This window comes from Dipteris shenzhenensis, chromosome 1 (genome assembly GCF_047967505.1).
Source record: "Dipteris shenzhenensis isolate YYH24624 ecotype China chromosome 1, Dip_SZ_1.0, whole genome shotgun sequence".
In the NCBI taxonomy this organism is placed as follows: Eukaryota; Viridiplantae; Streptophyta; class Polypodiopsida; order Gleicheniales; family Dipteridaceae; genus Dipteris; species Dipteris shenzhenensis.
The window spans coordinates 10,408,659-10,418,318 of NC_141596.1; the positions used below are offsets into that span (position 1 = coordinate 10,408,659).

The following is a 9,660-nucleotide window of genomic DNA, read 5'->3' on the forward strand; positions in this document are numbered from 1 at the left end:
TGAATCATTGGGTTTCTATCTAGATCTAAAGGCATGTTTGCTTTGAATAAACCTCTTTTATGGTCATGGACTCCATATCCCTACCCATCTTAATGTCAAAATATATAACTTAAACACTTTGATCAGCTTTGTACAAAAAGAAAAGTTATTTTTTAAGACAAAACAGTAGCCCCATGTAAAAGTGTTTCATCAAATTATATTGGATCTCAAAGTAACATCAATTATATTAACTATCAGTTTGTGGATAGCATGCTATATATAACAACTATTCTAGAAATGTATATTGGTACAAAACTTATCAATGAGGACAGTGTTATTACTTATGTGGAAGTCAATTGATAAAAAATTATTTCAACTAGTGCGCCTAATGGAAAGTATGATCCAAAGATCATTATACAAGATGACAAAGGAAAATGGCCGAAGAGGAATACTATCTAGTGGCTCAAACACCATATTAGAGAATTTGGGAAAATCCTAATAATTTGGGAACTTTTGAGGGGTTGTAATTATGTAACATTCAATGTTTTTCATTGATTTTTCCCATAGATTTGGCAGTCCATCCAAATCTTGCAAATGTGCATGGTTTGCATCAACATAAATAAAATGTCAAATGTTGAGGTTTCGACCAATGCATGGTATTTTTTGAGGAGTTTCAATTACAATGCATTGAGTGCACTCCATTGACTTTCTCCTTGGATTTGGCTGTGTATATGAAACTCACAATTTGGAGTGTGCCTGTTCTGTATTAACCGAGAAAAAAACATCATATGTTTGAGTTTAATGAAGCATTTTTTGCCTCTTGTCGAATCAAAAACACCATTTTAGTTTAGTTGCAGAAAAAGTAAGAATGCAACACTAGTCCATGATATTTTATCGAGTGTGCAGAACTTGCAACCACAAAGCAATGGTCTGCAAAAAAAAAGATAAAGAAAAAAGATCAATGTCATACCTTCCAAATATTTATCAATATTCAATTAAATTATCATTGTGCAAGGAAAAAAAAGTCATGCTTTTCAAGTACCTTCACTCCATTGTGGAGTCAGCATCAGAGTCAGAATCTATTCTATGAGACAAATTGGATAAAGCTCGCTTGTGTGCAATGGTTGGTATCTTCACCTTGATGGGGAGGTTGCTACTCTTCGAGGAAACCTTCTTTGAGAGGTTACATTTTGGAACCCATGACCATACAATAGCATCAATAGATTCCCAATGTGGAGGATCACCTTTATTGCACATCCAAATCTTGTTCCAACAATCTCCATACACCTCCTCAATTTGTGCATTGTGTCTTTTGCATATAGGTGCCCAATATTGTATGAAAACCTTCTTGAATTTTTTAGATTTATTATCCTTCTGTACATCAGTTTGAGCAATGCCTAGCCAAATTGGGTAAATTTTTTCTGTTGGTTAGACCAAAAGAAAGTGTCCTTTTTGTACATCAACCATTGGATTAAATGATTGTTTTGGCTTTTTCCTTTGAGGTCCACAGTAGTGATCATTCAACTCTTCAATTCCTTGAAACTCATCATTTTCATTATCAACTACTTGCACACAATCAATATGTTGCGTCTTTGGCCAAAATCTCTCATACATGCCCTCTACACTATTGTTTGGTTTATCAAGCTCATCAATCATGTTCTTCTAGTACTTCACTACTGGCTTGTAAAACTTTGTGAAAGATGCTTCTGGACCTTGCAAGTGCACCCATTTTTCCCAAAAGCATACATACTCCTTGATACCAACTATCACATCTAAGTGATCCTTCACATACTCGAACATGATTACACAAGGTGGCTCTCCACTTGGTAGCATTGGATGAACATTCGGATGTCTCTTCCACAACTCAATGCCACCTTCACTTGGTTGGCAATCTAATGATCGTGGATGCACTTTATATTGCATGATAGGAGCTTCATTTCACATAAAGAACCGAAATTGGAGAGGCTTTGAGTGTCCCACTAAAGAATCCTGTCCATTGCATAGGCATCCATCAACATAGCTCTTGAAATCAGGGACTTCCGTTACCAAAAATGGCATTGGAGAAGACTCCTCACATTGTCTAAAAGTATCCATGAGATGTGCAAATGTTAATGTTTGGCTAGTTCTTAACCTCTCTGAAAACCTACTAAACATTGCATCAATATCCTCATGTGTATGCCCAACCATCAAGAATCCCAATTGAATTGACTTGAAAATCCCTCGAGCAACAAGTAATGATAGGTATGCAAACAAGTACCTATTCTTGTTTTCAGAACCACAATTATCCAACTGCAACAATAGGTGTTCGGGTAGTTTCTTATAAGGATTTTATTGATGGGAACTTCCAAGTCCAAGGTCTTTGAATGTTCCACCCACTGCTCCAAGATGAAGTTGTTGCTTGCCATTAGAAACATAGTGAGAATCCAATGCTTCTCTTGAGGTTAGCGTGTTTAGTAGAGCGTTGTTAGACCTTGGCATCCCATCATGTACCAAATCTCCAAGTGCATGGTTATCAAATCTTTCAAGATTTCTCAAACACAAAGCCAATGAACCAATTGTGAAGTTAGGATCTGACGGCCACAAGGATAAAGAAAAGTGACCATAACATCCTTGACCATGTCCATGTGTTATCATTCCAGTCAAAGACACTAGGAGCTGAAAGAATTTGTCTATGTCCTTTGAACGATTGCATAATCTAGGGATGGCTGTCTTCTTTTGGTCCATCTTATCATGGATAATGCACAAGTATGTCTGAGGATACATTTCAAAAAATCTACGCCAAGTGTAGTACACATTTCTACAACTTTTTTGTTGTAACATGTGCTTTCTTCTATCTTCCATCAACTTATTACGTTCATTTTGGCATTTTGGCCTTGATTGCACTACATAAACCACACTTAGAGAATTCACTTGTTTTTGACAAAGTTAAATGCTTGAATTCAGAGTGCCATATGTGGATGAACGTGGAAGTTGACATCTCCTTACAACCCAAACTATGCTTTAATTGCATGTTAACCTCATAGAGAATATCAACTTGCTTGTATACATCTGGTATCACCAACTGTGTTTCCCTTGATCCATCTTGAAGTGTTCTACTTTTGTGTGGAATACACTCAGAATTGTTATCCACAAAATCTTGGATTATGGCTCTACCTAAATCTGTGTGGTCCCAACCTCTCCGCACGATTCCTTTATTACCGTGCATGCACCTTCATATACCAATTTCAAATTGCTCCCTGTATCAATAAAATGTTGTTTTTGGAATACCATGCATTTCATACCATGCTCTACAACAAACTTGAATACCATTCAATGAAAAGACATATTTGAACTGCCTATTGTCATCTTTTCGACAAGCAACCCCAAGAGTGTCATATACATAATTGGTGCGAGCCTCCAAACTTTGGCCCCAATACTCTATGCGTAATTTGCATATCATTTGACGATCGGCAAATCGATAACAATTTTGTTTACAACAATCAATCATAGATACTTTTGTGACTGCATCCCTTGTGAGTCTAGATGATGCCAATTGCATGCCATGTTTTTTAGCTTTCCTTTTTATCATGCAGTAACGCCTCTTTTTTGTGGATTTTTCCATTGGATCCTCATATTCCATGTGCTTTTTCCCAGAACCACTTGGAGAATTCATGGTGTCATTGATTCTTAATGAAGTTCCATCTAAAAAGGTTATTTGTGCAATGGGCCATTTTATTAAGTGGATGGTATCGATGCCTGATACATCACTATGATACTTTTCAATTCCCACACCTAGATTACCTTCACCAAGCATCTCAAAATTTATAGGTTCAAATTGGTAGACATACAAAACAACACCCTCTGCAATGCTCTTGGTTTTCTGCTCATCCCATATTAAAACTTTATTGTCCTTCCATGATTCTCGAATGGAAAGCTCATCATATTCACATAGAGGTTCAACATCAATGGTATCCGATGTTATATCATTCATTGGTATAATAGCTCCATTGACATTGTCCACACAACTCATTGATTAGGCTTTCCAACAAACAACACTACCCAAAGCCTCATAGACTAAGAATGCATCCATTGTAGGAAATGGAAGAAGTGCACTTTCATCCATACAAATATCGATCGCCACCGATACATTATTTTCTCCCAAGGGCACACCTTGGCACATGTCATCATGTGATGTAGAGAATATTGTCCCAATGGCAACAATCTTTCCACTGACAAGCAAGTTGACTTTAACCCCCACTTTCAATGTGGCACCTACATATTACATAGCATTTATTATAGTTCAATATTGATATCTGATGGTGTGACTGGCTACATGGCCAAATCTTCACAGACCATGGTGCTTTGAAAGGGAGATAGCAAGATTTGTCCACACTACCAAATCTTCCGAGACACTGGTGCTTTCAAGAAGCCATCAAGATTTATCCACACATCCAAATCTACTTAGACCTTGGTGCTTTGAAAGAAGCCAAATCTCCACATACCCTGGTGCTTTGAAAGAAGCCCACAAGATTTGGCCACATGGTCAAATCTCCCCAGACCCTGGTGCTTTGAAAGGAGCCAACAAGATTTGGCCACATGGCCAAATCTCCTAAGACAATAGTGCTTTGAAAGAAGCAATAAGATTTGGCTACATGGCCAAATTTGCTCAGACCTTGGTGCTTTCAAAGAAGCTAGCAAGATTTGGATGCACGGCCAAATCAAGACCTTGGTGACTTCTTTCAAAGCACTGAGAAGATTTGGTTGTGGTGTTCTTTCAAACTTGGGGAGATTTGGTCGTGTGGCCAAATCTTGTAGGCTTCTTTCAAAGCACTAGGGTATGGGGAGTTTTGGCCGTGTAACCTCCTCTTGCATGCTTCTTTCAAATCACTAGGTTTTGAGAGATTTGGCCGTGTGGCCAAATCTTTCAAAGCATTAGGGTTTGGGAAGATTTTGCCATGATGCCAAATGTTGCTAGCTTCTTTCAAATCACTAGGAAGATTTGGCCACATGGCCAAATCCTCTTTCAAATCACTAGGAAGATTTGGCCACATGGACAAATCTTCAAACGTTAAATTTAAAAATTGAAAATCCGAATTTTAAAATTTAAAATTTAAAGTTCAAAATTCAAAATTCAAAATTTAAAATAAAAAATTCAAATTTGAAATTTCAAAATTTAAATTTCAAGTTTCAAGTTTCAAATTTTGAAATTCAAATCTAGAGATCCTACTTTTAAAAAATTCGTACATGCTTTTCATGATTCACGCTATTACACTTTAAAATCATATTATTACTTTAAAAGCAAACCAGAAAATCTAAAACTATTAAAAAACCAAAACTTTAAAAGGCAAAGCTAAACAAACCTTTTAAACCAAGCATAAAAAGTAAACCTATGAGAAGGAATTGAATTCATCTTCATGGGGGATCAAGTGCTAGGCTTACCTTGTTCTCTCCCTTCCTAGATCTCAAATGTGTAACTAGGGTGGTTTGAGAGCCTTAGGACAATGTCTTAGATGGGGTAGTTCTTGGAAAACACTCCTCCACCCTTGGTTAGCTAATTGCAAGCAAAAAAGTTTAAAACTATGTCAAAATAAGAGGTCTCGGGAGGCTCCCCATCCTAGTTTTGTCCTAACAGTGTGCACTTAACTATGCAGGTTTTAAACTTCCATTACCGATTCAACTCTCCATAAATTCCACATGCAATAGTTGGATTAGAAAGAGGTCCTTTTTTTTTTTTTTTTGGCTCTACATTTCCCTCGGTTCTCCTTCCAATCCTCTGGATGAAATCCTTTCTCCTGTTACACAAAATCCCCTCAATTCTGCTTCCACTCCTCTGCTGGATGAAATCCCCTCTTGACACTCCTCTCTCCTGGCCAATCCCCTCTTATATGAAGTGCCCCCTCCATCCTTCTGCCGCTCCTCTCGATGAAATCCCCCTCAGTTCTCCTTCCACTCCTCTGGACGAAATCCCCTCTCCTCTTGCACGAAATCCCCAATTTCTGGCGCTCTTCTCTTTGTGCTTCTTCCCTTTGGCTCGTCTTTTGTTTGCCAGCAAGAAAGACAACTCCTATAATTGCTATAGCTACTCTCTATACATCTCCTACGATTGCTTGAAATCCAAAGAGCACAAGCTCACGAACAACAATGGCTACTCAATGATCCAAGTAAGAAAACGAAAGAAATCAAAAGTGTACCTAATTCATGCATGTTCTCCATTTTTTCCATTTCGGAACACCACGATTTGAAAGAAAGAGTCTTGTAAAAGTAGGAATCTCGAAGTGTGATTTGAAAGTAGGGTCTTTAGTATATGATTTGACTTTCAGATCTTGAAATTTGAATGTTGAATTTTGTATCTAAGATTTTGAATTTTGAATCTAAGATTTTGAATTTTTCAGATTTGAAATTTGAATCTTAAGATTTGAATTTTAAATTTTAAATGGGGAGATTTGGCCATGTGGCCAAATCTTCTGGCTTTTTTCAAAACATACAAGATTTGGTCATAGGGCCAAATCTCCCTAGACCTTGTTGATTTGAAAGAAGCTATAAAGATTTGGCATCACAACTAAATCTTCCTAAACCTTGCTGCTTTGAAAAGATTTGGCCACACAACCAAATCTTCCTTGACACTCGTGATTAGAAAGAAGATAGCAAGATTTGGTCGCATGGCCAAATCTCTCTAGACCCTCATGATTAGAAAGAAGCTAGCAAGATTTGGCTACACAGCCAAATCTCCTTAGACCCAGGTGATTTAAAAGAAGCTAGAAAGATTTGGCATCACAACCAAATCTCCCCAAATCCTGCTGCTTTAAAAATTTGGCCACACGGCCAAATCTCCCTAGACCCTTTGATTAGAAAGAAGCTAGCAAGATTTGGCCACACAGCCAAATCTCCCTAGTGCGACCAAATCTCCCTAGACCCTTGTGATTAGAAAGAAGCTAGCAAGATTTGGCCGCACATCCAAATCTCCCTAAACCCTCGTGACTTATAAAAAGCTAGAAAGATTTCACATCGTAGCCAAATCTCCCCAAACCTTAGTGCTTTGAAAAGATTTGGCTACACGGCCAAATCTCCCCAAACCCTGGTGCTTTGAAAAGATTTGGCTGCATGGCCAAATCTCCCCAAACCCTGGTGCTTTGAAAAGTTTTGGCTGCATGGCCAAATCTCCCCAAACCCTAGTGCTTTGAAAAGATTTAGCCGCACGGCCAAATCTCCATAGACCCTTGTGATTAGAAAGAAGCTAGCAAGATTTGACTACATGCAAATCTCCCCAAACCCTGGTGCTTTGAAAAGATTTGGCCACATGGCCAAATCTCCAGAGACCCTCGTGATTAGAAAGAAGCTAGCAAGATTTGGCCGCACAGCCAAATCTCCCTAAACCCAAGTGATTTAAAAGAAGCTAGAAAGATTTGACTGATTTGAAAGAAGCTAGCAAGATTTGGTTGCACAGCCAAATCTCTCCAGACCCTAGTGCTTTGAAAGAAGCCCACAAGATCTGGGCATAAGGCCAAATCTCCCCAAACTTTGGTGCTTTGAAAGAAGCCCATATGATTTGGCCACACATCCAAACCTCCCCTTCTAGTGCTTTAAAAGAAGCCCATAAGATTTGGCCACACGGCCAAATCTCCCTAGTGCAACCAAATCTCCCTAGAATCTAGTGCTTTCTCAAATCTACTACTATGTCTAGAGTCAATTCTAGATTCTATTTTAGACACAAATGTGAAGAAGGTTGAGAAAGTTGTAAGTGGATTTGGAGAAAAAAGCATACCTTGGTACTTTGACATATATAGTATTGAGGGAGCATAGTTAACACGAGTTCACTTATTTGTTTTGTTACCTAATAAAAGTGCATACACTTGTGTTGGATCGGCACATTAAATCACTGAAGATGTGGTTGGAAAAGAGGGAGATATTGGATTGTTGACCATTATAAATCAAAAATTTCTCTTGGATCCCAGTGATTATGAAGCATCTCGTATGAAGTCTGATGTAGATGACAACATGCACTCAAGAGGCTTGATAAGTGTTGAATCAATTGATGGAAATAAAATTGACACAGTGACAACAATGATTGAATCATATCGCAAAGTTTTAGCAACATTAAAAAAGTGTAAGAGTGGGGAAGGAACAGAGAAAGGAAAGTCGACTATGGTTCAAGCACCAGGTGGTAGCAGAGAAGGGGCAAAGAAAGGAAAGCTAACTGTAGTTGATGTACCACAAGAAGGAACACCTCCAGAGGGTATGCTAGCAGTTGTGGAAAGAAGCAGTGGTAGTGAATTGTAGCCAAGTGGAAAGGTCATAGGAAAAAAAGAGCAAAAGAAACCATCAAGCTTGGTGGAATATGAAAAATACTATCCATTCGGGTTGCATGCAAGATTTCCAATTCCGGTTGCAAGATGTGTATATAGAGGGTTGAACAAAGAGCATGTCGAGAAGCTTGCTACAGACTTTGGTTATAACTCTAGGCCTCCTACTACTGTAGCGGATTTAATGCCTTTCAATCCTAAAACAAAGCAGCCCCTGGAAAGGGTAGATAAAAAGGATTTAACCAAGTGCCACTACTGGATACTATCTGGACAACATTCAGTATATGCTACTAAAATATTCACAGCTAATGGTGATAACAGCACGGTCCAAAGAAAGAACTACTACCACACCCACCAGGCGAGGATTGTAGTGAATTGTCCCGCACGCTTTTGTGTGGAGATATCAAAGATGGCAAACCTGGAGTCTCAAAATATCTTGAGACAATCTCCATACATTGATATACTTAAGCAGGTGAGGGGACAATGGATTCTCTTTAACAAACCCAAGAAAGCACAATAAGGGCTTGCAAAAGGACATCCAGATCGTGAGAATTGGGATGTAAGTACAGATTTTAATTATGAATCATTTTTTACAAGTCTGTTTTCTTAATTATTGCATTCTAATGGATTTTTATCTTTTGTAGGCTTTCATTGACACTGGCAAGGTAACATTGGGCAATAGCTTTGCCACGAAGGATGTACATATGATAATCATAAGCGATGTCATTTATGATGGTTGGATCTCCATCCTTGAGGATTACATTGCAGGAAAATATTCACAAGATGGAAAATGCTATAGGTAACCCATAGTCTCAATGTTTAGATGCTTGCATGGATTGAGTGATGACCAAATTAGTCAAATTCAAAATGACATTAAGGAAGGTAGAGTAGTCATAGCTAAAACAAAGACTGATGCCATGATTCTTGATATTGAAGGATGAGCTATGCAGATCAAGAGAGATGCTGCACTATAAGAAGAACTTTATATGTTTATATCGGCAGAACAACCTTCCTTAATGTTAAAAAATTGGGATGAGTGCAGATTACATTTTAAAATTACTCTAGAATTGTATCATCAGATTTGTGGTTGTTCTAACTCATGGTTAAAAGTGAAGGGCAAGTAGCCAATCATGATGTGATTGTGTTGTTTGACTCAGCATCAACACACAATGTAATCAACTCGAAGACTGCATGTTGTTTCTTAGAGAGATTTTTGATAAGGAAACTCCACCATTGCCTGATGCTGCAAAGGGGTATCTGAGGTGGATTATGGGACAAAGTGAAGGTGCAAGTCATCCACCTGGCCTTGGAGGCTCTACACAGTCGGTTCAAACATGGAGGGTATGGAATTTATACATAATGTGTACCAAGAGCAAATGGCAATAGGGGTTGCTTTTTTGGA

General features: G+C 38.3%; 1 pseudogene; it reads left to right on the plus strand.

Moving 5' to 3' along the window:
- Positions 1–7,929: 7,929 nt before the first annotated feature.
- LOC147905357 (uncharacterized) lies at positions 7,930–9,199 on the plus strand (annotated as a pseudogene).
- The last annotated feature ends 461 nt before the right edge of the window (positions 9,200–9,660 follow it).